At 35.1% G+C, this 25949-nt stretch overlaps 1 long non-coding RNA gene across 1 annotated transcript; it reads left to right on the top strand.

Annotated features, from left to right (window-relative positions):
• The first annotated feature begins 5581 nt into the window (after positions 1-5581).
• LOC141728230 (uncharacterized) lies at positions 5582-25746 on the top strand. Its single transcript, XR_012579093.1, has 3 exons — positions 5582-5677; positions 18944-19102; positions 22136-25746. It is a non-coding gene; the product is annotated as an uncharacterized LOC141728230 (long non-coding RNA).
• Positions 25747-25949: the final 203 nt, after the last annotated feature.

Here is a 25949-nt window from a genome sequence, read left to right as displayed (position 1 = left end):
ATCCAGAACAGTTTGGAAAAACCTAAAGAAGAAAACAATGGTGTTCAGCCTGTTTGATAAGTTAAAGGGGTTATGCCAACATATGTAAATAGGATACTCTTAAATCTGATGAACAAAACCTGGCAGGTATTCCACAGGCTTTGCCTGAGGAATTAATCCAGAGAAGGGAACAGTATTTCTTTCTAAACTAAAGAGAACGACTTCATCTGAGAAGCCTTAAATTAGATGTCATTTAAGCACCATAATTGGTGGGTTTTTTTCCACCAATTATGAGTTTTCATGTTGGAAATAAACAAGGGTGTATTTGAAAGAAGAATTCTTTTCTGTAAGGACACTGTATTTGTTACTGGTGAAATGAAAAGTTAGAACATTGGGTAAAATATGTCAGTAGTTCAAACCAATATGGCAAACAGCCAGACTGCTTTTCAGCCCTGCTCCATTTAAGATATTTCTTATTTTAAGTTTTATGGATTAAGCGTATCTGCCGGAGACGTGTTAACTAATTTGGTTACTAAAAAGCTTAAGAATGTGGAACTAATATGAAATGAGTAAAACATTATCATTTATTCATAGTGCTTTCAACTGTATCTCATTCTCCATTGTTCATCTCTAAAATGTCAATCTAGATTAAAAATATTTGAGATAAAAACATTGAGTTTGATTCCTAAATCTGTTGCTGTGGTACACAAAATACCCAGTGCAATTTTTGTTGGTTTTTTTTTTTTTTCAGGGTAACTAATTCACCACAGCTTTTAAGGAAAATGATTGTGACAGATGATAGCTTCAACTTTATTGTGCTTGCCTTTTCAGTCTTTTGGGATTTTTGCAAATGGGTTTTCAGTAGATGCACTGGATGTCCCTGGATTGAAGGGCCGCTAAGACAAATTTCTTCTCTTTCTCTCAGAAAACTCTAAGGCAAACATAATCACCTGAGCCTTCCTTCAATTTGTCTTTGTGTGAGATCTAGTATAAAATGATCCCCACATGTGGAAACGTAATTAGAAGGGTCATCCAACACAGACTGCATTAGAGAAGCTTAGCATTGCCTGGGAACTTGAGGGAGGAAGGAAAGATATGGCAAAATCTGAGTCACTCTTGGCTGCTTGGCATTCAGGTTTTTCTCAGATGTTGTGGCTGTCTATGCATCCAATACCAACACCGATCTAGTAAGAGTTCAGGACTGTCCCTAACCTTAGAACTCCTTTGGCAGGTGCTTTCAACAGAAGGTGCAGTCGTGGCCATCAGTCACAACTTCAAAGAATTGTTTTTGCCAGACTGCATTAGTATTTAACAGGATTTAGGCTAAACCAGCCAACTTCCTTTCAGGACTGTCTATGCCAAACACAGAGTTACTGAAGAATCAGTTCTATTTGGTTTTGATGTGGAAACACAGAGCTGAACATTGTTGGAGTACTGATGATAATGGCACTCACCTCACACCTCTGTTTTACAGGCTGGTGCAGACAAGACCAAATTCTGTCTGCGCTAATCTGAAGAACAGAGGGCAAATTAATCAATGTATTCAACTCTGGTTTCATAACAAAAGGTGTGAATGAACTCACCCTACTTTAATTTCATAAAACTGTCAAATCTGTAACTTTTATTTGAATAAATAATGATTAAATTGTAAGTATTATTTTTGCACCAAATAGTAATAGTAATGTCACTCCTGGTTATTGCATGAACATATTTGCTAATCTGAATTCCTCTTTTTTCCATAGTCAAATCTAAAACATTTGCTTAACCTATGGTACTGGAATGAATGTGCAAACACATAGTAAAGAACTTCCCCATTTATAAATAAATAAATAAATAAGTAAAATATTAAATGAAAAAAAAATGTGAGGTTGCAGAGCAAGAGAAGATTGGAAATATTATTACTGTCAAAGATCAGTTTTTGAGCATTTAAATTTAAAGTTGAAATAATTCAAAATGTATCACATTTTAGAAAAACTTGATAATTAATAATGGATGACAGAAATTAAATGACAGTGCCTCATAAGAGTCAGCCTTGGGTGATATTCAAGTCTATTTACTCAAATCAAGTTACTTTAACAAATTTTATTTCCTACCCTTCAAATATATTTGCCAAGTTCTGTCATCAAATACATGGACTGTCATGATGTATGGATCTGATTCACTCAAAAAATAGAAACATTCAAATTCTGGTCTTAATACAAGGTCTGGGTGCTACTTACTGTATTTTACTAGCCATGAAAGACAGATTAAGTTATGTGAGTAGGGTAGTCTAGGGAGTCTCAAGTCTCTGACTGTGCTTTTGAGTGAAAGTGATATAAGGACAGCAATGCATTAGCACTTTCATTTATATATTACCATTTATATATTATGTCATGTTTGCTAAATTTCTCTTTTGTGTGTACCAAAAAGCATTTCCACATTCTGTTCATTTAGATGTACTGTCTAGTATAACGTTTTTAATTACTGAGTTGTTTTTCAGTATGTATTTACCTTTCATTGTACAAGATCACACCTAATCAACAAACTTCTATGTATTTCTAACTTCTCTATTTAACACAAATTATTTAAAAAACAGTGCTTGTCATGTAAAACAACAACAAAAAAGCTTTCCCTTCTGCCTCCAAAAGACTATGCTTATTCAAATACTGTGTTTCATTAAAAAGTCAGCAGCTTACTTTACTGGCTTTAGCCTGTATTTCAGAAGCATTTTTATCCAGCCATAACTAATGTGCATTCATACCTGCGATGCTAAGGGTTGAAGTGCTGTCAGCTTTTGTTGGGGCTGCCCTCCTTTATCCACTAAATTACCTCAGGGGAAGGTAGGACTTCTGAGGCAACCTAAATTCCAAGCAAACTTCTGTCAGAAGACTTTTTTGGGAAAGGCTCCCTGACCAAGCACTGGGCATAAGACATACTGGGCTTGTCATGCTTTGTCCAGGCATAGAGCAAATGTTGTGCATCCTGACAACTGCAGGTAGGGCTGTCAACACTGCTCTACCCAGGATATAAAGGTAATATTTATGAATTTATTTTGCTTCACCTCCAGACACTGGTTACTGGATGAAGTGTCTGTTGGTTTGCTTCTGCAAACTCTGCACCTGTAGTAACTGGACATAATCCTCCTCTTCTTTCCTTCTTTCATCTTCCATCCTTCTGGTGGGATAGGCAGAGAAACAAATTGTTAGAATCTTTAAAGTTTGCTCTTTTAAAAGATTTATTTTACCTGAAAATGCTTACTTTTGAAGATGTCATTTCACCTTGGTTTTACAGTAGGATTGATAAAACAGTAAAATCCCTTTGAAGTGAAAATAGGCAAAATTAAAGCTTCTTCTGTTTAACCCACTTTTTAGAAAACATTTCAAGAGACAAAATGGCTTAAAAGAAGACATTTTGTCAGGAGCCATGAGCTTCAGAAAAGCTGAACACCAGCTCTCTAGCACATTTCTAATTAAATATGCAATTAAAAAGCTTTCAGTGGCCCCTAAGGCTTCCCAACCTATTTAATAGAAAACGTCTCATCTTACTTTAACAAGCAAGATAAAACTTTCTAAAAAATTGTCCAGTGTTAAATAAAGTGCTTTGCCTGCTTTGTTTCCTCTCTGTGCTTCAAAAATTTATTTTATGATGCATCAAGTGGCTCAGCATTTTAAAAGCAAAACAGTAAAAATAATGAACATTAAATAAGTTTGTTGGAAAATTAAAGTGATGTTGAGTATATTTTAGGCATTTTCTGGCAGCTGAAGTAATATTCAGGTTATCTTTATTTAGTAATTACTTAGAAATTATAAAATGTAAAGATTTGCATTTCAGTAAAAGAAGTCAGATGAAATGTTTTCAGATAAAGTATTTGTATTTCAGTCGGACTATCAAAGTAGTTCCACTGAATGGTGCAGAGGGTGGAAGTTTGATCATAGTAGCATAAATTATAGGATGCTTTTCTTTTTTACTCAGTCCTCCAATTTTTATTTTGGTTTTTTTGTTATTACTTTAGGGAGACTTTTGTATTGGCATTGAAGCACAGATGAAAGATACACACAAAAATGGCACGTGGACACCTATGATGAGTGAGGGTATTCAGAACAGGAGAGAGGAATGGACATGATCCTCATCTCAATGTGTAGGTCAAAGTTGGAAAGTGTACACTGGAAAGCAAACCCAGCAGAAATAAGCCTATGGAAAGTGTCCAGGGATATACTGAAAGCCCTTTGTGCTTTTGAAGATGCAGTTAAAATTAATCCATGCTGTAAGAATTCTTATCTAATATTTCTGGTTTTGAATTGTGGTGATTGGAATTTTTCTTACACCAGCATTAATCATAATAATCAAGGAATTTAAGTTTTCTGCCAAGTTATACATTTCTTGTGTTAATTTTCTCTCTTTACTGTTAATGTTTTTGCACATGCAAATCATTCTTTTTTTCTTAAAAACAGCAGACACCACCTCAACCCTCCATATGCTCATGGGACATGCAGTGGTGAAACTACCTCTATGTAGCTCCTAGTTCCTCAGCTCATATGAAAAAAAAAATCTCTGTAAGTCCTGTAATGCATGTTTTGTGATATAGTCCATTTTCTGTCACAAAAAGTTCTCTGGAATATTACATTCTTTCTTTTTGACATAATAGAATTATAATTAATAAAGAAGTAAGAGCCTTACTGACATTTATTTAGCACAGTAACTATCTGAAGGTGTCCTTCTCTTAAAAAGTGCAGTCACTTTTGGAATGTGAAAATCTTGCCAACTGCATAGAAAACTTTCTACAGTGTTTCCAAACTGAATAGAGGAGATTACGAAGGAAAATATATTTTTTTCCATTTATATATCCTCACATATGTATTTTTCAAACCTTCTTTTTTAACATTTTATCTTTTCTAGGTTCATTTTTGTGACAAGTGATTCATGTCTTCATGTCGTTACTTAATTTCAATATCTGAATGTAATGTAGACATGTGTGATAAAGTAATAATTTATTAATACTAAACAGCAGAAAAAGAAATACCTGTTAGAGATAAACACACATTTTTAATCAGTGATGGTTGTGAAAACACATCTGCATAAACACGTTCAAATAAATCCAACTGAATAATTTTATGTTGTCCCCAATGACACTCTAATTACATGATTTTTAAGATCCCACAATCTTCTGAAAATATAAAAACATGCAGCATATTGTAACCCTGATCCTGAGGGCCGTATCCAAAATAAATTATTCTTCCAAGAAGAATAAATAAATAAATTTATTTTAAAATAAATTCTTCTTCAAGATGAATTCTTCTATTTTGTAGCTGCTTTTCTAAGAAAAAACAAATTTTGTGTCTCTTTGGCTTTGTAAACATAAAAACCTCCCTGTAATCTAGTGGTGGGCCAGTTTCTGTGGTGAGTGTTTTGCAGTGGTTAGAGATTAAGATTCTATTTCCCACATTTTCAATTTGCTTGTAATGGACTTCAGGAGCAAAACAAACCAGAAAAATGTTCCCTTCTATGTTCTCACATATCAGTGTATATATAATACATAAGTTGTGATGATGACAGGTTTTGTCTCAGTAATTGAGTATTACGCTGTCAGGAGCACATGGAATTCACTTTTTTCCTTTCTTCACAGGTTTACGCCAGCTTTTTTTATTCAGGGAAAATAAATAACTTGGAGTTAAATGAATTTTTGCAGCTATGCAAGTCTTGGAAGTCACTGACTAAACTAGTAAGTAAACTCTTGGGATTGCAGTTCTGTATTGAATATTCATGTTATTGAGTTCAAAATCTATGTTTTAGCAGTATTTTCTAGTATTCCCAGAAACATTCTTTTAGTCTAACTATTGACTAAAACAGAAATGTGAAGAGCTGAATTCAGCTAGAGCAATTTTCTTACAGAACTGAACTCCTAAAAATGTAAGGGAAAAGGATATGAAGGGGCACTATCTTATCGTGCATCTTCAAGATTTACTGCCATGGAATTTTTGTTTTGGATTTGGAAAGGCACATAGGGGTAAAGTTAATTTTAAATAAATAATAGAATTACAGTCGAAACCTGAAATTCAGTGACTCACCCAAGGCCGATATATTACTATTGGAGGAAAATTAATACTCCTAGAGTAAGTTTAATTTTACCTATGTTATTCTAGAGAAAGATGAAAATATGTAGGATACTTCAAGGGAATAAATAAATAAATATTCTAGGAAGGGAATAAAGACACATGAATGAATAAGAAATAAATGTGATCTTCTTGAGACAATGTAACTAAAGAGAGATTTCTCATGCAACATCAATAGGATTGTGTTAACCAAATGGAAATAATAAAAATAGAATAAGGAATAAAAGTTGAAATGGAGTCAATATATCCAAAAATGTGATTACAGCATTTATATATTTTATGCCTTTGAGGACGGTTGTAATTTTCTTTTGTGTAGATGGTGATGTAAAGAAATTCTAAAGAGTTGTTGTAGGTATAAGGAGATTGATAATATCAGACAAGTTGTAGTAGAAGAAATGGCACAGATAGAAAATATTGCTGGAATAATCTGCAAGTTACCAGACCTGCGTGAAGAAAAGTTACTAACCTTATTTCTATTGAGGCCTGCTGCTCAATATCCAAAACATATGAGTCACCAACACTGTTTAAAACTAGACAGTATTTATGCCAGAAAGATATATCAGCTGATATAGAATCAATATTATTGAGATGTTTCAGGATAAATTAATTTGATACCAGAAAAAGAAACTTGATGCAATATGATAAAATTACATCTAGCAGAATATTTTCTGAGTTGAACTAAGCTATTTGGTAGACAACTCTGGAAGAGCTCCATTCCAAATAGAAAAAAAGATATAACCTTCCCTCCCCCAATCCCTCAATACTATTTATTTCTCAGGGGTCACAAACTAATACTTTTTAAAGTGGAGAAATACACAGGAATGCTTCCCTACATCTTCAGAAGACTATTGGTTTTCCATTACCTTAGTCTTTGTCTTCAAAGTTTCTAGATTTATAATGAAAAACGGTGAGCTAACTCAAAGCATGCAAAATAATGAGCCCTGTATGAATCCAAAAACACATAAAAGAAGGATTTTTAGTACAGAATAATTTGCACTATGTGAAGATATATTCCTGTTAAATTTAATAACTTATTTAAAAAAAAAACCTCAGAAAACACATAATTTTTCTTGTCTAGCTGAGGAACAAAGTAGCGTTACATCTATTCCTAGAAAAGGTCAAATAGCTTAAGCCATTTACTCATCATAATAGCTATGGTAGTATTATGAATAAAAGCTTTAAATACCTTTTCTTACATATCTCAATTTTCAAGGGGATTCACAGAGATTTAGTAGCGTGTCTCCTATTAGAATATATCATATACCTAAATGAACATACTCTACACTGAAAATTGAGATATTCAGAGCCAATTCAGAGATAATGTATTCAGGCAAGTAACTTATATTTACATTTTCATTACATTCAGTGGAACTACTGAATTCTGCAATTTCAGGAACAACCTATTAAATGTAGCACAGGAGAACAAACACCTTCCAATCCTAATTCTAAACAGGAGAACATTTAAATATAATAATATTAATAAATTCCTACAGTATTGTGGGTTTATAGCTTTTGAATTGAGCATAGCAATTTTCAGTTATCAGAAAATTAGTTAGATTAATTTTCGAGTGTTGATACCTGACTATTTCTGCCTTCTTGAAGTTTTTCTTGCATAATCAACTGGAAATTAGTGGCTGTTAAACATTTCTACAAAACTAGAGATGAACGATTTTCACCTATGCAAGGTTATTTAATTAATCACAGAATCAGAGAGATTTGGAGAGGACCTTAAAGATCACCTAGATCCTATCTCCCTGCCACTGAAAGGAACACATTCCACTGGAAGAAGATGCTCAAAGCCCCATTCATCCTGGCCTGGAACACTTGCAGGGATGGGGCATCCACAGCTTCTCTGGGCAACCTGTTACAGTGCCTCACCACCCCTATCCTATTGAGATCTTATGAAAAGTTTCCATCCAGTTCTCTCCAGGATCTCTTTAGGCACTGGAAGGATACCAGGTGGTATCTCACAAGAGTGGAGTAGATGGGGAGAACCACTGCCCTTGACCTGCAGGTCACGCTTCCTTTGATGCCACCCAGGAGATTATTGTCTTCCTGGGCTGAAAATGCACATTGAAGGCACTTGCCAAGTTTTTCACTCACCAAGACTTCCAAGTCCTTCTCCTCAGGGCTGCTCTCAATCTATTCTCCTCCCAGCTTGTGCTCGTTCTTGGCACCCTACCCCTGGCTAATATCAGCAGCATGGGCAGGATGCTGCCCCTATTATCCAGGAAGGTCGTGCCCACCTCAAAGCACAGTGCCATCAGTGGAGCCAGGGGCTGGTGTGACTCTTACTCACCTTCATGTGCCATTTGTGTCACCGAGAGTTGCTGCCAGATGACCCAGACTCAGCATGCCAGGCGGCCCAGCAGAGCCATGGCATCACTTGTGACCCTCGGTCTGCTCTTGGGGCCTGAGTGAGCCACTGTGTGAGCACACTGTGCCTTGCCTTTCTCACAGCTTCACTGAGTCATAGAATACACAGAGCTGGAAGGGAGCCACCAGGATAATCAAGTCCAACTCCTGGCCTTGCACAGGACAACCCAAGAATCACACCATGATACAATAAATCTTTCAATAAGGGTGTCAATAAAGTTATACTTTACAATGTTACACACCATTACTATTTAGATCACAGTCAGTCTTACATCAATCAAATTTTTAAAGTATAGACATTGAAAGAAAAATTTTCATTACTAGAAAAATATTGAATATGGTACTGATTGAAATGCATGGAAGTCAACATCTTTTAAAATATGAAATCACAGAGGTCCTAAAAATAAGTACACTAGGTAATCTATACTTCACAAATTTATTTTTTAATGTTTTATAAAATTTTAAGTATATAAAGATATTCAATGTCCAGTTCTTTTTATAACCTCTAATTCTGTAGTCCCCTTACCGTTAATTTCAAAAACATTACTGTCACATACAAAAAGGCATGCATGTTAATATTCTGATTTTGTAGCAATATGCTTTTTCATTTTAATGTAAGAATTACTGGTAAAATGGCTTCTTTTTTTTTTTTTTTTCCCCAAAGCCATGACCCAATCACTGCAGAAAAACTGAAAAACATGGAGTAAGTCTTGATGGATATTACACCAAGTATATATGATCAGGAACTGTATAAAACAATGATGTCTTTAGCAAAGGAAAATCGCAAAATGCAGATCCTGTGGAACATATTTCTGTTGCAAACTGTGATGTGAAGATGCAATGAAGTAGAGTTTAATGGATGGCACTAGTATTGAATGTGATAGGTAATTCTGGAAAAACATGATTTGGGCAAATTCCAAGACTGCTCATTCATTCAATCACTCTCAGATGTCAATGTCATTAGACCATCCCTTGAAATGATAGCATGCACATAAGGAAAACAGTAGCTTCTCTGTAATAAAAACTTCTTTCTTTGAAGAAATTTGGCTTTATATTATTACAAAAACCCCTCAAATTAAACCACTACAAGCCAAACTAAACCCTCATAAAACAAAGTAACCCCCCCCTTACTCAGGTTTCCTGTGAAATGAGAGCTTAGGATTAGTATGTTGGTGGCCAGGAAGGTGTTGTCATCTGCATACATATGAGCATCAGTTTCCTGAAACAACCTGTATATAAAAGTATCATGGTATTTCTCAATGCACGAAGTCTTTGGTTACATTTATTTTAGTTTCTGTAATTAATAAATGGCTTTCGTAAAGACTAATGGGAAATGTGTCAGCTTTTCCCATGGTACAAATGCTGACCACATTCTGTATTAGAAAACGTGATAAACAGATTTTATGCACAAAAGCCTCTCCAAAGTATAGGCAGAATTTTCTCTGAGGTAAACATCAGTGTATTAAACTCATTTATCAAACAGCACTATGCCTGAAACAGGATGCAAGTAGTGTTTTTAAACACAATGCACACCAATACAGCATAATAAGCAGCAATAAAAAAGATTCTTTCCTATGTTTTTTTAAATCCCCTGATTTTAAGAGTTGCAGTGTACAAATCATGCAAATAATAATGAGAAAACCTGGGGTTTGAGTTTGTTGGTCTTTTTTTTTTCATACAAAAAGAGTTTTTTTCTCTCTCTTTTTCTCTCAAAGTTTAAGTTTAAAATGGGAAGCAATTGCTCTGAAAGCATAGCTGTTATTTTTGATTTTTGTGCTCTTATGCTCACATACTGAAACCTAGCAATGACTTTTCAAAAACTAACTTCAAGCCTATTTCTGCTTTTTTGAAATCTTAGTTTTATCAAAATCTTTCTATCTCAAATTTCATCTTCTCTTACTGCTTCCAGAATCCCTAATGTTTTGTTACAAATGTAATAGAAAACATCACTACAGATTTATTTGAGAAGATGAGTTGTGAATGTGCAGATGCAGAAGGTAATATGGTCTCTCCTAAATATAAAACCCATCAATATCACTAAGATTTCCATGCGTGAATGAAATATGCAGCATTTTGGTGATCAGAATGAGAAGAAATGATTAAAAATAAATTCTTTATGTAGTTGGAATATTTGCTTCAGCACAAAAATATTTCAAAACCATCACTGAAGTAAAATATATTTGGATTAGATTATTTCACTAAGTCATCTTAATAGTACTGTTCCCTGCAAATTGCCCTAAAAATGTCAGTCATACTATTTTTGGACTAGTATGCTATTATCTGAGGCAGCACAATCTAAATTTTTACCAATTATATATTATTCATCTGCATTTAAACCATTGTTTCAAAATTTTAGTTTTGTTCAGAAATTGTAATCAAAAGTATTATAAAATAATGTCATCTAGAAGCGATTTGTATTTTTTCTTTCTTAAAAAGTTTAATGAGTATGTTTAGGGAATGTCCTCTGCAGGCAAATATGCTGAAAAGAAAGGAGGCTTCACTGACACTTCCATATATTTATTACACAATATGATGCTCATCAGCAAAAAATCTGCAATTAATATATTCTCAACAGAAACAAGGGAGTGTTAAATTTATGGTGACCTAAGGGACGCTAATTAATTTGAAAACTTATGCTAATCCCTCTGGGTCAAACACAGAAATAAATACATCATTGCATTTCTTTGGCAATAGCATTTATTATCTAATTTTCACAGCTCTACTTTAAAGCCAGATTGCTATTTTTAATGAGTCCAAAGTGGTAATGCAGAGGAAGACAAAGTTTAATAAACACATGAAGCATCATACTACATATTGACTACATCCAGAATGATTAGAGAAAAAGATCTATTTGTTCTGATTAACAACTTCAAGATCAGGCCTAATAGCAGCAAGAGAAAAATATTTATGGTTTTGGGTATATTTTAAAAAGTTTCTGGGTCCCAAACAATAGTTCCTATTTATATAAGAGACCTAGCTCTGCTTTATATTTACATTTAGACAGCTATAACAACTGATAATAGGTTTTGCTGTTATCTCAGCCATGCAAAAGTAGAAAAGCATTACAAGACCATCTGTTTGTAACTGTGGTGATAAATTTATAAATAATACAATATTAATGAACTTGATAAATCAGCTTAGTTTTGTGAAATACAATTTTTTTTAATGAACATGTTTACATTGCCCAGATGCGGAAAATTTAATGGATTGCATAAAGGTAAGCAGAGATTTTGAAACTTTAAGATTAATGATTTTTTACTTAGAGCTAAATTCTGCTTATCTCTTAATTAGCACCTGGCTCAGAAAAATCAAGCATGCTTCTTGCTACATCCTCATAGAGTATCATTTTACCACTGCAAATTCTGAAGTAGCTATGGCAATATTGATATCACTAAAGCCTTTCCATCATAATATTGAAGAGATTCAACTGCCTCTGTGAAATGAAGAGTGAAATAACTATATCTGAAATCTCTCTTCGTGTCCTATTTTAATGATGTGAAAGGAACCAAGGAGAGTTTCTGTCCTGCCACCGTCCTGTCCTTGCCCCTGACTTTCTAGAGCAAGCTGAATTTCTCTTCCAGTCTGGCTCTGTATTTTTCAACTTAATACATCAATGTCCCACCTAACTCTTTAGGTGGTAAAATACATTTAACTTCATCTCTGCTTTGAAGGCTAGGCTGAAGCTCTAAATAGCACACTATCAAAAACCTAAATAAAAACATGAGTTCTCTGAACCAACTTACATCTCCAGTGTCACCAGGGTGCGGCAACATAAATGTACTCGAGCAGGTGACAGCTGTCTACTGCAAGTACCCTATACCCTGCTGTTTCAGACTTCAGAGGAAAATGCTTGCAATCATCCACTTTTGCTGTGGAAGTTCCCAGCCTTACTAAATCCTTGGCTCATGTATTGCAAGTTGTCAAGCAGTAAGAAAACACAAGTCCTCCGTAGTGCTTTAAATAATTTACTGGTATTGAGTAGCTGAAAATTAGTCTAGCCCACAGATGCAGTGTGAGTTAGCACTTTAACTGATTGCTAAAAAAGTTGATGATACTGAATAATAGAACAGCCTGTAGTTATCCAGAAAGCATATATTGTAGCAAGTTGTCATGCAGTTGTACCCACAAAGCAAAACTGCATTCTGTATCTGGTTCACAGGCACAGATTAAAACTCAATCAGCATCAGCACCTTGAAACAAAATTGGCGTCCTGTTACTTCAGATGACAAAGTTGCTTCCCCTAGTGCAGACTAGTCAGCATGCTCACCTTGTGCTGGGCTTTTCCTCCCCTACTTGGGTGCCCTCCATGATGGCAGCACAGCTTCAGCTGGGCTGTGTGTGCTGCAGTGTCGTGGGCTCTTTCCCTTTGGGGAGCTGGCCCACCTGCCCTGAGGTCCTCTGTAGGCTTGCAGCTTCCTTGCCAGGAAGGGCCTGGTGTGTCAGGTGCATTCTAACGGGAGACATGTGCTCTAAGCCCCCAGGAGAGGAGCCCGGGGATGCTTTGGGATCACCCAGCTGGAATACATAGTGCTGAGCTGAAGCCTGTGACCTCAGAGACTGCCCGAGCTTTTCCTCACCTGACAGCAGCATGTCTTGTGCTGTGCTGTTGCACCATGCCATTTACAGTTGGATGTTCCTGTGCACTTCAGTGCCAACTCTAATTGCATGGTGTTGTATCACCTTTCCTTTTGACTGCTGCCTTCTTGCACTTCATGTGTTAGCAAAGACCTTTACTATTCCTAGAAGAAAGTAGGAAAGACATCAAAGATAAAGGGAGGAGAGAGACAGGGAGGGAGGATGATTCAGACTTATGAAAGTTTTTGAAAAATTCTGCAAAAAGGATTCTATGGTAAAACCTATTATAAATATGTACTGTGATACTGAAAAAATCACTGACATTTCTCCCTTTGCTTTAATGTAGTACAGGAGCATTTGTCAAGATGAAGTACATAAAATTTATTTTCAGAAATGTCTCATCTTGACAACTGTAATCTGAAATGAGTGAGAGCCAGGAGGGATCTGAATATGTTCATTCAAGTCCCCTTAAAGAGAAGTGTTTTTAATGAGAATGCTCAATTTCCAAGAAGAGTGTGTAGATGCTAATTTATTCAATAAAAGAAAATGTTACTGTTCTTCCATTTATATTTTCTGTAAGGTTAATTATCTCTGAGAAAACTCATTTTTAACCCTAGCTGACATAATAGGGAAAATCCTTAATATTAAATTCCAGTGGTTGCTGAGATCAGGAAAGGTCTATTCATTGTTGACAAAACACCATAATTTGATGCAGATACTTAAGCACCCCAAAAGTTTATTACCATTAAAGGTTGGTACTTCAAGGGTTGAAGGGCAACTGGGCAAAAGGTTTGGCAATATTAATTTTGGAATCAGAGTATCTCCTTGTAGTGTACATAACTCAGCAAGGGATAGAAACACTAACTCCAAAAGCGAGAGTTGCTGAAGTCTTTTATCCTTCTGGGGTGGCTCAGGTGGACTCATTTTTAGTATTTTGTGGAATGCAACTACTATCTTTGCATGGGACTTTGGTCCGATATTTAAAAATACCAGCTGGGAATTGGGGATTCCATAGGTGTCTTTGTGCTGTCCCTGTGGCGCAGTATAGGCTGTGCTAGGGGACACACACTCCTGAGCTGCAGTCCTCAAAAACACACCAGTATCTCTGCACAGTGTGTAGCTCTCACTACATCAACTGGACTTGGATATCAAGCCCCTTTGCCCAGCCCTTAAATGCTTTTAAATATCTAGCCCTCAGATACAATGGTGAGCACTATAAAAATTAAAGTGTAACCTTCCTTCTAGTACACGTTTGTGTAGTACATGGCACATATTGCAAGAGGAGGGTGAGGGAATACTGAGTAAAATTTTCTTCCTTCTCTAAGCAGTGGCCATCCTCCTGTGTACAGAACAAAGCAAACATCCTGTGAGAAAAACAACAGTATAAGTCAATGTTACTCGGAATGCTTTGTCACAGTAATTTAAGATTTTTGCCTGAGAATAGAACTGAGCTCAATGAAACAATTCTGTGAATTGTGCTCTTCCTGATGGTTTGATTTGGTTTACTTTTGCTTAAAAGATATGCACATACATAAATATTTGCACCAAATAATGACTTTCTCATCTAAGAGCAGCACATATTAAATAAGTAGCTTCATAATTTGCTATAGACATAATAGAACCTTATAAACTACTATGTCATACTTCATGTGACTGTATGTGTATATCCTTAAATTCTGCCCTTCTTCCTTCTACTTCTTTATCTCAGAAATTAAAAAAAAAATTCAAATAGTCAGCTCTTCTGAGCTGCAGGAGAGTGTCTAGTGCATTCCCTCAGCTTTGGAGCCTTTTGGTATTATGGAAGAATGGCAGTGTAAGTATATAAGGAATAAAAAAAGAGAGTTAGTTAAAAAGTGCTAATTTCTGTAAAGTTTGAACCAGCAGGAGTCTCTCTTGTTCTGTTCTTCAAGGAAGCACATGCAATGTCTCAAAAGGAAGGGTTTTCCAGCTGATAAAGAACAGTAAATTGTAATGCGTTTTTTACTGCAGAAGTAATTACAACCATTGTAATACTGCTTACACGTATATGTTTTCCTATTCAGCACAAAAACTCAGAGCTGCAAAATAATGAATGTGGTTTTGTTTTTCCTTTTTAATCTCAGCATATTAGGGAAGTCATCTTGATGCAGGCTGCATTAGTCATAATCATACCTGCTGTTACAAGGAGAGTGTATGGAATAACTGAAGCACTGAAAAATATTTAGGCTCTTTGATCAAAGATGTATAATGTATGTAAGAGAAGGCATTGGGATAATATTCTTTTAATAATAAAGTGATATTAGCAAACTTCCAAAATGTTGTATCTAGGTAAGAAATAACTTTGGCTGTTTACAGTTAATCTGAAAAGGAAGAATAAAATAAAAGAGACACATGTTAAGAAAATGGATTTTTATCTTATAAAAAAAAATCTAGGGAAAAAGAAAATATTGTGCTTAGTAACTGAAGTGCAGGATGTGTAATTTTTTACAAAAGTCATGCATAGGTTAAAAAGGAATTGAAAAATTGATGTTAACATTTTTTTTAAAGGTGTTTTTAGGTGCTTATGAGCTTGGATACATTTTCAGAAGGGTTATTAACTTACATCAACTTTCCCTAACATTTGCAAGTGTGAAAGTGAACTCTTATGCAGTTATTTACAAGGGAAAGTCACTGTAGTATTTTCTAAGATGACATTTTTGTTTCCTGAGAAGTCTTGTGAGAAATACAGCTTTTGGGAAGAAAAAGCATATAATGTAAATTAAAAACTTAATCAGTATTCAGAAAGCATATCAAACACGTTTAAGGCCATACAGGTAACAATAACAAGGAGAGAATTTTCCTGAATGTGTATAACCAGTAATGATTCTCCAAAAAGAATATAAGTAAGTGACAGAAGAGAGGGCCCACACATTTAAAAAAAAATAAGTTTTTGAAGTTAGTGAAGGACAGGAGTTTGACAAGAACAAGGAACTAGGAGTATGATGGTAGGAGACAGCATTATAGCTAATGCCATGTCAGTGCTGCATAGGAAGAGGATGTTGAGGGTGGAAATGCAGCCATCACTGAGTAGAGGGAAGTGGCATATGCTTGCCATGGTTTTAAGGCCAGCTCTCCAGAAGTCTCTAGTCTTTATGAATCATGCATCTGATACACAGAAACCTTTGTTTAAAATAATAAATTAGTATTTGAAACACAAAAGCCAGACTGCAAGAAAGAGAGAGAGGGACAATTTAAAGGGGCATTTAATGGCAGTAGAACAGTTGATGGCTTTAAACTGAAAGAGGACAATATCTAGATTAAACATGAAAAATAAATCCTTTACTGTGAGGCAGATGAGGCACTGGAACAGGCACAGGAAGTGTTCAGGGCCAGGTTGGATGGATCTTTCAGCAACCTTTTTAAATTGCAGGGGAGTTGGAACTAGATGATCTTTAAGGCGGTGCCTTCCAACCCAAGCCATTCTGTGATTCTATGACTTTCCTTCTGCAATAAAACTGAATACCTGAGGTGACTCATCTGGGTAATCCAAATGTCAGGGGCACTGTTTCCTCCTTGTTCCTACCCGCATCCACCATATCTGAATCATAGTCAACACCCAGCCTTTTCCTCACAGGTGTCTTTCCCCAGACATGACACAGTTGTACAAGAAGTCACAGCCAAAAAATGCTCTCGGCTGTGTCAGACAAAAATTCAAAGCAGTGTCAAGTGCACAAACAGAAAAATCCAGAGTATGTGGGCAGACCTGACTAACATACTTCACTGAAGTCCTGCTATGCCAGCCTTGATTCCCTGAATAGTTAACACCAAAAAAGAGAAGAATCATATTTCCCACAAAATGTCATGCATTAGTGAAAGAGCAGCTATTCATTTTAATGTTGTAATGAGAAGGAAAGTCAAGAGCAGTCAAGTTCACAAATTCCCATTTTCTGAATGTTCACCTCTGCTTTGAATATCACCTCAATATTTTCAGGGTTAAAACTTTTTGTGTGGACAGGAACATTGCACATTACATTGCAAAATCTACTCTTCACCTAAATGCTTAAATGAGCAAGAGAAATACCTCATGGAAAAATTCTCTGCTTAATTTTATTCAGCCTTTCACATTTTGTGTAAGCTGCAAAGACATCAGATAAGACCAGAAGCAACTTCCCAGATGCATTTCTTTGCAATGTTTGATATATGATTGCAAAGGACACTCTGTTTTTCATTAACCTTTCTGTCTATGAACATGTCTTATTCAGTAGAGGCTAAAGCTCCTTGTGTTTAAATCACTTCTTTAGTGAGGGAAGATGAATTTCAGGGAGTGGTAGAAGGTATTTTATCTCACGTAAAGCATAGGATTAGTTTTGGTTTGGTTTGGTTTTTAAAAAGCTATGAAAATGCTATGTTGCAAAAATACTAGACTCTTATTCAAATATTTGGAGTTTATTCAAACCAGGCCCAACCTGAAGATTTCACATGCCCACCCAGTATTAACTTGAAGTTTCCAGAACAGTACATCTCATGTATGATATGTCTTCCAGGCTCATTTAGAGTTCATACTTGTAGGCTTGCACTGAAGAGAGCTATCATGGTCTCTGACAGTCTAGCTTAATAAACTCACTAAGCTCATACATGCTTTAAAGCACTATATCAGCTTAAAAATGGACAAAAGGCAGTATAAACTCAATTTGATCCCAGTAGTAACAAACATTGTAGATCTAGCATGAGGGACAATTTTTTCTGCCTTCATGCGGTTTTCAAGGGTGCACAAGAACTGAAATGCCTGTCTTATTTGCTTTTGCCCTTTGGGTAATCACTATCATTTTAGTAAGCTTCTGACTGTACTCCAGGATATTGGTAATGAAAGCCAATATCAGATGCATACAGTATAAGACAACCTTATTGCAGTGCTGCCACCACACATCATTACTATCAATTTGACCTTGTCAGCACACTGTGCAATATGTTCTTTGCTTTAGGTTTTATTATTGCTATTCTTACTGTCTGCAGGAGTTACATGATCTAATTGATCTCTACAGCACACTCACCCACACAAGGAGAATAAGTGTTCTGTCTCCAGGCATATTATTGTAGTGATTTCTTGCATTTATCCACAGCTCATAAGTGAGCAGACCTGTTATGTGCATTATTATGCACTGCAAGGTATTTTGCCTTTTAGATAAGATCTTGCACTGCCTGTCATTCACTCTCCTTTAACATGAGTAAAGAGCTTATTAGGAATGCATACTTTATCCTCTGAGATTAGCTGCTGTCAACACATTTATGCCACCATTTATTCTAAAAATGTTGCGAAAATGCCATTCAACAAACATATAGATTTTGCATGCTTATCTTCAGTGTATTAAAATTGTATTCAGGTCACTAAGTCAAATTGAAGAGCTCCTGAAACCAGAAATACATTACGTTTTTCAGTTACAATAGCAGTGTAATGAACAACTAAATGCATTCTAGAAGGAAGAATTATAGAATTGTAATAAATTGTTTCTAAAAATTATTTTAGGTTATGAAATTGCAAGGAAGAAGTAAACTGGCTGTTAGAGCGTTTGGAAAACTTTTCAAGGGTCAGAGAAGGACGACATTTTGCTGGAAAGAAAAACCAGCATTTGTTAATCACCTGTTTGAGTGGTGAGAATGGAGAAAGCTGATGAAAGGGAGAGGCAACAAAAGGGCAGAGAGAGATTTAGAAATGAAAATAATGAAGTGGCATGGGAAGAATTAGGACAAGAAACAGCAACAGTTATGATTGCTTTGGAATAAAGAGTCAATTTCAGGTAATTTCTTTCAATCTTGCAAAAGCTGGGAAGTTTATCTGATATGATCATCTTGATTCCCCTGACAGTCTGCAGAGAAGGTTATTCCAAAAGCTGACTCCTGTCTTCCCTCAGAGATATGGATTGCTAAGCAGTGTGAATTATAGGTGCTTTGTTCTTTCTCTCTTTCAGCAATGATTCTGATGAGGGTTTAAACTGACTGTCAACATTTTGCATGGTTTCAGTCAGGGGGGATGCATTTCCCTAACCATATCAAGATGGTTTTACACCTACAACAGTGCAAGCTGGCAAGCAGAAGCAGCTGGGCTGATGCAACTAAATATGATAAAGGTAAGACTAAACAAGGTTAAACCTAGCATGAAGTTGGCAAAAACGAAGGGAAGAATGATTCCCCAGTGTCATTATCAGAAGAGATGATTAAAAACCCCAAAACAATCCCCTCCAACAAAAGAGTCTTCAGTGGATTTGTTACAGAAGTGTAGGTAAATAATTTGATAATTTTGATAGTCCTTAAACAGCCTTATACTGCACAGAGGAAGACATAAGAGTGCATTTATTTAATCTTATTTTCTTCCAGAAAACATGATGTTTCCAGATGAAACCGCTTCATTCCTTTGAGATCATGTGCTTTACATTCAAATCTTTAGTGAAACATTTTGGTAGATTTCCCCTCACTATTAGAGGCAGCAAGTTAGTGGTGGCAGAACACGGAAAGGAACAAGATGAACGTTAGAGCAACAATATAGTTCAGCACAGGAAGAAGCCCATATATAAGTATTTCTTAAGTCTGTTTTAATCTAGAGTATATATTTTCTAAATATACGTGAGTTTAGACTAAATCAGAATTATTTGCACAGACATTAAAATTATTAGCAACTCAATCTTTTCTAGCCTTAAGCTGAAATACCTTACAAACATAATGTTACCTATCAGAAGATCATGCCAGTAATACAAATCTTATGGACAGAGAACAGAAAAAAAACCACAAAAGGATAAAACCCATTAAAAAAGGAAACAAAGAAAGGAATATAACTAAATAGAGTAAAACATTTTATACATACTTTCAGAAAGCTTCCATTTTAACTATTTTTTTGAGTGCGTCTATATCTTAATAGTTACATTATCCCTGTCACTACAATACACATTAATTTTTATATTAATTATTTAGAAAACCATGGAAATGAAACTTTTCCTCTATTTTTATTGAATAAAATTCTGCATTTTAGGATTTATTCAATGCTGCAGCATGGTTTATTAATTTATAGATTATTATTGTAATAATGCTACTGTAATGTTACTTATATAAAAAGCTAATTCAGATCCAAAAAATCAATTTAGGATGGACAAAATTAATTCTGTTGTAGATATACTCTGTATGTTCTGTGCTATATTTAGGTAATTGATACTTTTCTAATGTCATTTCATTAGTAGCACTGAGAAACTGCATAATGAAGCACATATTTGTGTCTTTATTTGTGTCACAAATATTGTGAATATTTGTTTCAATTGCACATTTTTTTCTCTCAAACACTTCCACATCCCTTTGTTGCTAAGAATATTATTCCCACAAATAATGTGTGTTTGTAGGAATGTTTGGGCTCTTTTAATATGTGTTAGCAAGGTTTTCTATTGCATTTAAAAGTGCAATAGCTTATATTTCTAGACAAAAGTTATTAAAAATAAAAGCACAGACATCTTTTAAATGTCTGTGTCCACATTAATGGGCTTACTAAGAGCAGTAATGAGGTTTCAAAGTGAATCCTCTGGCTATCCCTGAGCATTGGTTCAGTTTGAAAGGGATATGCATTAAAAAGTATTTGATTATTTTTAAAGTTCACCAGTACAGGAGCTCTGGTCTCAGATCAGCCTCAGATGCACTTACAGTGCTGGGGCAGATTTAAGAGTTTGAACCAACGATTTCTCCTTTTGAACACCTTTACATTAGGAGGCTGGAAGGGACATTTACCCAGAGAAACTCAGTAAAACTAACCTAGTGGATGTAAAAGCCATATTTTATATTAAATATTTCATATATTGCCAATATAGGCACTTTTGAAATGGTATTTTGATATAGAAAATTTGCCCTGTGGTATGAAACTGCTTTCTACTGTGGACAGAGCATTTTTCATGCACTTTTGATTGTTTACTTTTAACCTAAATGAGACAGCAGATAGAAGTGGAAACAATTAAATACAACAGGTCATCAGAAAACAAAAACACATAACACTGACTGCAAGCACTTAGCATGCACAGCTTGAGAAGAATTCCAAAGTTTAATTACGCATACTATGTTTTTTCAACCTACACTAGAATAGTTTCAAAAATAATTCACCAACATGTATGGAGAAATCAGAATAATTTTGCAGTTCTTTATTAAATGAGAAAAAAAGAAGATAAATACTTGATTTAATTGCAATTGATAATATAGGCAAGAACTGGTTATATAATTTCTATTGATGACTTGCAGGATGGAATTCCATGTTTTTTTCTATTAAATTACAAAGGAAAGAGTTTAGCTGATGTCACCACTTTGCACCTAATTACTTTGGAGAGACAACCTAACAAACGTGCCTTTCTTATTAGGATTTATGGATTTTGTGTGCCCAAAGAACTAAAAGAAAAATTGTCAGTAGAATTCTCTTCCATCATGGTTAAAATGTACTTCCAGTTCTTCTGAGTTCCATTTAAATCTCTTTCTCTTTGCAAACAGCCACATCTCTTTCATTCAGCACTTACCTTTTCTTAGCCAAGACTTTTCAGTGCAGACATTAATCTCCTTGGCTTTCAGTGCTGAAGTGTTCCTAATGTTATAATCAGCTTTTTATTTAGGAGCAACAGAAGGCAGTTCCCAATAGCATAGACAAAGATGATTTATTTTAGCAAGCCAGCAAGATTTGAGGTTTTGTGGCAAGAACAAAAGGCACAAAAGACCTCAGCACATCTGAACTGTACACATCTGATCAGTCTGTTTGCTCCTCAAAATTTACACTCTGGTCTAGACAAAATCCCAGAAGTAATCTTTGCAAAGAGGAAGTGAGTATAAATAGTGATTGCTGAACATGGAAGGCCAGAAGTTGGAGGTTTCTAACAATCCTGTTTAGAGAGATACTGGCTGGAACTCCTTTGCCAGAAAAGCTTTATGTAGCTTGGATAGGGAGAGTGCAGAGGGTGTTCTTTCATTGTGAGAAGCCTGTATATTCCACAGCAGGCACAGAGACAGTGTTTTACAAGTGCTAGGAACCACTGTGACATCTAGGAATTATAAATAAGTTCATCATCATACACTCAATTCTAACTTGAATATAAGTACACTGAAACAATGTACGCAAGAAGAGTATGTAAGCATTTTTGTTGCATTGTCAGGGCATAACACTGTGAGCCAGACAATTCAGCTATTTGCATAAGAGAATAATGTGACCACCAAAAGTGAAAAGAGAAGTTGCATATAAGAGGCATGAAAGTAAGACAAAGTTGCAGAGGACATTATAATCACAGGGGTCGGCAAATCCACAGGACTTCCAACCAAGTATGCCATGAGAACTGGAAAGGTATCCTTCACTGTCAAAGCAGCATCAGGAAGAGATGATTTCCCTCCTGAGGATGGCAGAGCGAACTGCAGCAGCAAATAGCATGAAACAGCAAGCACAAGTGAAAAAAACTGCAGAAGAAAGAAGATGAAACAATGCACATCTGACTTATCCTGCCAACAGCTCTCAAGGCTGATCTTGTTGTCACCAAGGACACCACAAACTGCAGCCAGCAGTAGCATCAGTGATGTGGAGTTGCACACACACAAAGGTAATTCAGAATTTGAGTGTTGAAGACAAATTGTAAACATTGTGTTGAGGCTTTGTTGAAGACAATCTAATAAACTTTAAAACAATATTGATTGTTAATGTGCAATAACTAAGCACTGCCATGAAGTGTGCTGTTCATGAATGAATTTAGTAGACATTTTTTTTGAAGTCGAAAGGCAATCTGGTTTGTCTGTTTTCTAAGAACTCTTGTCGCAGTAAACAGGCTTTTTCTTTAGTTTTCACTCTGTGTATATATACACACACATATTTTCAGTTGTAAGGCAACATAGAACTGCTCTTGTTTTCTCAGCTTTATACTCAATTGTAAAGAGACAGACATCTTCATAACAGAAGAGGCAAACCAAATCTGAATTTTTAAACTCTTTTAATTTGCAGGCAGGTGTTCACTTATATAATAATATCTAAAATCTTTACCTTCGCTATTCCTTTACTTTCATTTCCACTCTGTTTCCTGTGGATACAATATAAATTAGTCATCTCTGGCAAAACGCCGAAATAAAGAGTTTGGCTCTAGAGTTGCTGAGCTTTTCAGCTTCCTTATATGAAAAGTCATAAAGTCAGTGAAACTGCTCAAGCAAGCACAGTAAGTTCTTGCTTTCTTATAGTTTAAATGGACATCAATGAAAGTTTTCTCTGTTCTGAGAATTCTGACTCTAAAAAAAACCAAACAAGTCAAGGACTTGTTAAAATTATTTATGATATACAAATTAAAATACCTTAGCTATTGATAGTCTTTGTACTTTCCTGGTTGAATAATGAGTTTTAATGTCACCAGTCAGGCAGTGACTCAGAAGATATAACTTTTATCTCAAAATATTAGCCTTAGTTTGTTGATTAAAGAGCTGATTCTGGGTCTTTCATTCCTAATTTGCTGCCCACACATTCAGTATTTCTCTTAAGCCTCACTGTGTATTTCTTCTCTTTAAAAAACACCCTAAAAATGGACCTGTTCTTAAATACAAGAGAAGCTTTATCCTCTCCAAGCAACACACTGAAAACTGCAATAGACACTATGAAAGTCTGGATCCTTATGTCATAAAAATGTAATCTCACATAAGAAAAAGACAATTATATCTAGTAATGAAACAACTTGATCAAGATACACAAATCTTTATTCTTTGTCTAGTAATTTTATTTGGGCTCTAATCTGTAGTTAACTGTTTATATGGTAGCCACTAATAGCCTTAACTTTTGGATTCTTCTTTGGTCCCTTGTTTTTTTCCTCCACCTTGCTTTCTCCCATAACTCAGCAATTTGTTACTTCTGTTATATACCATCCACTTGACCTTGTTTTTCTTGAAGCAGTTCTGAAACACAAAGCCAGAAGGAAAGCTGTTTTAAAGATATATCATAATTTTCTTTCATTTTTTTTTTCTTTTTTATGAAAAGGCCACTCTGACTAAGCTTAGCTTTCTGCTTCAGAAATCTCAGGAAAAACAGGAAAAGATAGCAAAAGAAACAGTTTACAGAATTGGACCATGCCATCCTATTGCAACGGATAGCAGAAGGTGATGAGGTCCAAGAGCAGATCAAGAATAAATGATTGAGGCTATCTAAGTTGAATTAATGAAGATCTACAGTTAGACTGGTATCAATCACCTAAATCCTTGTGCTTAACATTCTGAATCCTTGGTACAAGGATTACAAGAGTTCCAAATACATGGGTGTATGGAAAATACTTTTCAGACATATATCAAATCAACAACTGGATCTTCACTGATCATCCTTCACTCAGATTATGCTCTTATCAAGTTATATGTATTATTATTCTATGTATTTCACACTTTTAACAACCTATGAAAACACAAAAACTGGATATCAATTAAGAAATAACTTTTCTAATGACAGATTAAAAAAGAAATATACCAAGCTTTCATTATTTTTTTCCTTCTGAACAGGCTTTTAAAAATCAAACTGTCAGTGAAGATGTTCTGACATTTTTAACCAGTTTTAGTCTCAAAAGCTACATATGGAAGCCTTAGGAGCACATAATGTGTATCAACTGCAGCTGTAACAACTTACCTGAAATTAACTGAAGTTTAAAAAATAAGCCAAAGAATTGAAAATCACAGGCACAAATTTTTAATATCTTGACATGTAATCCAGTTCCTTGAGATACCCTGTCAGACATTTGCTTTTGAGCTAGAGATACCAGAGTGTCTTAGCATGTGGAGGAAAAGCATACCTCTAGAATGGGTTTATTTTATTTTCATCCCAAAATAAATGTCCAGGATGACACTTCTGCACAGAAGCCTTTTTCTTCTCAGAAGATGAAATAGAAAACCTAGAGAGATTTTCACAGTTTAAAGTATTTCCTTAATCTCCCTAGGCTTTATGCGGATAGTCAGATGAGAAGAGTAATCTCATGTGTCTCTGATTTTCAAAGTCCTTGAGTTGCAGTAGAAAACCTAGGGGAGTTCAATCAATTGATTGCTATATAAATATAAAGATAGTGAAATACTGCATAAAGAATGTTAAAATGAACATGACTTTGAAATGTAATCCTTTGTTTCACTGCATTGCTCCTTCACAAATCAAAGCATTCATACTCTATTGTCTTTTATTCCATAAACTGGTGACTTACAAGTAAGAAAAAAGGTTAAAGAACAGAAGCTTGAATCAAGATAGTTTAAAAACCAAAAACAACACTGTCATCCCTATAGAAGACCAAAATAAATGAAAACTGTTTTCTAGAAACTAAAGAAATGCATCCATAAGAGGAATTTAATACATGTCAGGGACTAGCAGTAAATTACTGTAGAAATTGAAGATAACACAGGTACATATTGCACATTCTTTTTTTTTAAGAATGGAGAAGATAGTAGCAGTGGGGTAAAAAAATGAAAGTCTAGTGAAGTAATACCATAGAATAAAGCAGAATTCTTAAGGGACCAGAATTGTGGCAAGAAAAAAAAGGCACAAAGGACCTCAGCACATCTGAACTGTACACATCTGATTAGCCAACTGCCTGCTTTCTCATCTTCAAAGGGGTAATAAAGAATTCTCTAAACATTTTACCATCCTTTATCTCTGGTATTATTCAATTTAGCTGGAAAATAATACTTTAAAATGTATTATATAATGTAACTGAGAAAGAAAGGTCGCAACAATGTTACTATATGAAAGAGTTATTCTATATTTCTTTTAAAATATGGATGCCAATTAAAAGCTTGCATAAAAGTTTTTTTTTTTTAAATAAAGAATAAATTTTAATGGCTTGGTGTTTACCTACCTAAGATATATTGCAAATTCAAAATCTTAAGCACATACTCATTGTCCATTATTGATTTATTTATTTTTAATATTTTCAAAGATATAGTGATATTAAAGTGTCATTATGCTGAAAATTTAAATATGTT

The sequence above is a fragment of the Zonotrichia albicollis genome, chromosome 2 (genome assembly GCF_047830755.1).
Source record: "Zonotrichia albicollis isolate bZonAlb1 chromosome 2, bZonAlb1.hap1, whole genome shotgun sequence".
Taxonomy (NCBI): Eukaryota; Metazoa; Chordata; class Aves; order Passeriformes; family Passerellidae; genus Zonotrichia; species Zonotrichia albicollis.
Note: the sequence above shows the minus strand (reverse complement) of the source record. Positions and strands in the feature narration are given on the sequence as shown.